Source organism: Sprattus sprattus (assembly GCF_963457725.1).
Source record: "Sprattus sprattus genome assembly, chromosome: 15".
Taxonomy (NCBI): Eukaryota; Metazoa; Chordata; class Actinopteri; order Clupeiformes; family Clupeidae; genus Sprattus; species Sprattus sprattus.
In genome coordinates, this window is record NC_137913.1 from 10,888,369 (window position 1) to 10,893,070 (window position 4,702).

Here is a 4,702-nt window from a genome sequence, read left to right on the forward strand (position 1 = left end):
TAAATGTCAGCACTAATTGTTAATTTCCAGCTGGCCATCCCCAAAATGCACCAGAATACAGGAAATCATATTTACCAAATTCAAAATTTTCTCATGGAACCAAAATAGGGGCCCAAAGGCTCATGATCCATCCCTGGTTTAGGTCTTTGGTTAGACCTCCTTATATCACTGTGATTAAAAAAATATAGGAATGGGTGATTTCAACGCCACCGCCACCAGATCCACCAAATACCCCCCGCCACGGCCGCCGCCAGATCCACCAAATACCCCCCCGCCGCCGCCACCACACCGGAAAATAGAGTACCCCCACCTATCAAATCCCACTTTAACCACTGACTGTGAGGAATTGTGCACTCTAGCGCAAAGCCTTAATGTTGCAATCCTAATTCATTTCTAATTCATTCTGATGAAGTCGTCATTGGCGTTGGTTAACATATTACACTAGCGGGTTTTTTTTTAATAAATGATGAAACTAACAACACTGTGGGTTAATTAAAAATCAGCTGAAATTTTGCTTGTGTAAATTCAAAGGTAATGTCTACGATAACAAACCATTAGCTAGCATAGTTAGTAAGCTGGGCCAGCCAACAGCTAACATTAGTCTGTGTCAACACATCTCTTCAGGCATTGCCTTTAACACTCTAAAGCACAGGTCCGTTCAATCATCGATCACATCTTCAAACATGCTATAGTCCATTACAGTTTTTCACTGTTGCTAAAACCCGTTTTTCAAAACAGTAACGTCTTTCTCAAAACTGCACACAGACAATTGAAAACCTCACACACAAAATGCTAAACCTGACACTCCCTTTGCAAGATGACTCTTTGCTATCAAATCTCTTAACTGTTCACAAAATGGAACTCGTGTTTTCATTTGGTACACACAGCCATATTTTCAAAACACACACACATACATTCATTTAGTACACACAACTAAGCATTAGCTGCACATTACCAAGCATTTACAGCACACAGAAGTGCAAAATTAAAAACACAATCATCGAAACACACCATATGAATGACAATGACTCATTGAGCCCTTTCTCCTTTTGTAAAATGTATCAGTGTAGGCCTACATTTTTCATAGTCAAACATAAAACAGCAATACCGTTGTTCTCACAAACCATATTTACAATTTCAGTCTCCTGTTCCACCAGATTGTATTGACATAAAATTGTATACAAAATGCTTACAGTATAGTTTTTCTCAATCGCTTACACACATTTTTTGAAAGCATGCCTCATTCTCAAAACTCTAAACACAAATCCCAAAGCAACTAACTGAAAATGCAAAACCCTTTATATCTCCTGGAAAATGCTACTTTGCTTTCAAAAAATATTGAAAGTGTGTTTTCTTCCTCCACAGTGTGGTTCTCTTTCAGTCCTGCAAAATACAAATACTCTGAGCACACTACGTATATTATATTGATATGCAGTATTACAGTACACAAGGCAAACAGATTTCGTACTTGTTCTCCATCCTGAAGGTTCTAATGAAAAACCATGAAAACATGGTCTACCACAGCGGCCCAAATCTCATTAGAGATGACCATTCTCCTTCTTCTTTCTCCTGATCCTCCTCCTTCTTCACCTTGTCCTCCTCTTCCTTCTCTCTGTCCTCCTACTCTTCAACCTCCTACTACTCCTCCTTCTTGTCCGTCTCTTCCTCTTCCTCTCACTCTTACCCCTCTCCTTCTCTGGTTATCGATCTTTTCAAGTTTTCAATAGTTTATCAAACAAAACAGAGGCTCAAGACACTTTTATGGTGCAGTCCTCACTGCAAATTGGTCAAAAGACCTGAAAGTTTAGAGATTTGACTATTTGTGGCTTGCAGGTTGATGCTTTGAGATTTTACTTGAAAATTGTGTGCAACAACAGAACTTTGTGTACACTGTTTTGACAACAACGTGATGTGTAATTGACATCAGTGTGTTCACAAGGAAAATCGGACTCTAATGTAGATAAGGGAATCTTAAGTATTTCCCACTTGGGGCGAGCGATTGATACATGACGTGAAGGTTGTGCAGATTGTGCCGAATTTTCGCTTTTTGCTTCTTAACAATAGTGAAAAACTGTAATCAATCACATCTTCATACATGCTATAGTACTATAGTCCATTAATCGATCACATCTTCATACATACTATAGTCTATTAATCAATATCATCTTCAATCACATCTTCATACAGTGCCATCCTTTAGTCCATTAATCAATCACATCTTCGTAGATGCTATAGTCCAATAATCAATCACATCTTCATACAGTGCCATCCTATAATCCATTAATCAATCACATCTTCGTAGATGCTATAGTGCTAAAGTCCATTAATCAATCACATCTTCAAACATACAATAGTCTATTAATCAATCACATCTTCATACATGCTATAGTGCTATAGTCCATCAATTAATCATATCTTCATACATACTATAGTCTATTAATCAATCACATTTTCAATCACATCTTGACACAGTGCCATGCTATTGTCCATTAATCAATCACATCTTCATAGATGCTATAGTCCAATAATCAATCACATCTTCATACAGTGCCATCCAATAGTCCATTTATCAATCACATCTTTATATAGTTGCCATGCTTAAGTTAATTAATCAATCACATCTTCATACGGCGATTCTCATTTTGCCCCAAAATCTCCCAAAGGGGCGGGGCCATGTGAAGCACGACTTTTGCCTGACTGCATGACTGTTACCTGATTGGACAATGACATTCAGAGGCAGATCAGACAATCTAGGGGTAGAATCCGACAGAAGAAAAATATTACATTTACATTTAGCAGGCGTTTCATCCAAAGCGATTTACAAGGAAATTGCATTTATACATCAGGATATGTTGTCATATTCCATTAATCAATCACATATTAATACGCCATTAATGAATCGCATATTAATACGGCACCATGCTATTAATCAATCACATCTTCATACGGCGTCATGCTACAGTGAAGGAGAGGAAGATAAGGTACAAACACACACACACACACACACACACACACACACACACACACACACACACACACACACACACACACACTCCACAGCCCAGCAGAAGATGTCTGATCTTTAAACCCATATTTAACCAGAGCTCCAGTCAAGTCTATCGGTTCTGACAGGAGACTCATTTCCCTCAGAGAGAGAAAGGCGTGATGCTGCCAAATGACAGCGGTGGGTCAGGGCTTGCCCTCTTTCTCTCTCACTCCTCCATATCTCTCTCTCTCCCTCTCTCCATCTCTCTCTCTCTCTCTCTCTCTATCTCTTCATATCTCTCTCTTTCTCTCCATCTCTCTCTTTCTCTCCATCTCTCCATCTCTCTCTCCAAATGACTGGTGGGTCAGGGCTAGCCTTCTTTCAGTGGAGTGGGCTTAGGGGGCTCGGGCTGCGGCATGAAAGACACACACTCTTCCATCTCTCACCTCTTTCCATCGCTCTCTCTCATTCTATCTCCATCTCTCTCTCCATCTCTCACCTCCTCTCTCCCTCACTCTCTCTCTCACCTCTTCCTCCATTGTTCTCTCTCTCACTCCTCCACCTCTCTCACTCTCTCTCTTATCTCTCACTCCTGAATCTCTCTCTCTCTCTCTCAATCACTACTCCATCTCTCACTCCTCCACCTCTCTCTCTCTTTCACCATCTCTCACTCCTCCATCTCTCTCTCTCTCTCTCCATCTCTCTCTCTCTCTCTCCATCACTCCTCCATCTCTCACTCCTCCATCTTTCTCTCTCTCTTTCACCATCTCTCACTCCTCCATCTCTCTCTCTCTCTCTCTCCCTACTCCATCTTTCTCTCTCTCTCTCTCACTCCTGCATCTCTCTCTATCTATCTCTCTCTCTCACCATGTCTCACTCCTCCATCTCTCTGTCTCTTTCTCTCTCTCCATCTCTCTCTCTCTCTCTCTCCATCACTCCTCCATCTCTCACTCCTCCACCTCTCTCTCTCTTTCACCATCTCACACTCCTCCATCTCTCTGCCTCTCTCTCTCTCCATTTCTCTTTCTCTCTCTCCATTACTCCTCCATCTCTCACTCCTCCATCTCTCTCTCTTTCTCTCTCCCTACTCCATCTTTCTCTCTCTCTCTCACTCCTCCATTTCTCTCTCTCTCTGTCTCTCTCACCATGTCTCACTCCTTCATCTCTCTCTCTCTCTCACTCCTTAATCTCTCTCTCTCCCTCTCTCTCTCTCTCTCTCACTCCTTCATCTCTCTCTCTCTCTCACTCCTTAATCTCTCTCTCTCCCTCTCTCTCTCTCTCTCTCTCACTCCTTAATCTCTCTCTCTCCCTCTCTCTCTCTCTCTCTCTCTCACTCGTTCATCTCTCATCTCTCCGTCTCCCTCTCTCTCTGATAGAGTGAGGCCTGAGGCCGTGGGAGCCTTGCCTGCTGACTGCCAAAAATCTCAATTCTGAGGCTCCTTCTCCAGAAACAAGACACACAAGGCCCTGCATCCGACCTGCTCACTGTCTTCGACACACACACACACACACACACACACACACACACAGAAACATACACATGTCCTGCCTCCAACCCATTCCTGAACTCATGTCTCTCTCCCTGTTTCTCTGTAATACACACACTCACACACACACAAACACACACACACACACACACACACACACACATCACTCTGCCGCCCTTCCCCTCTTCCCCTGACACGCCTCCAGAATCACAAGCTAAAGAAATGCTAA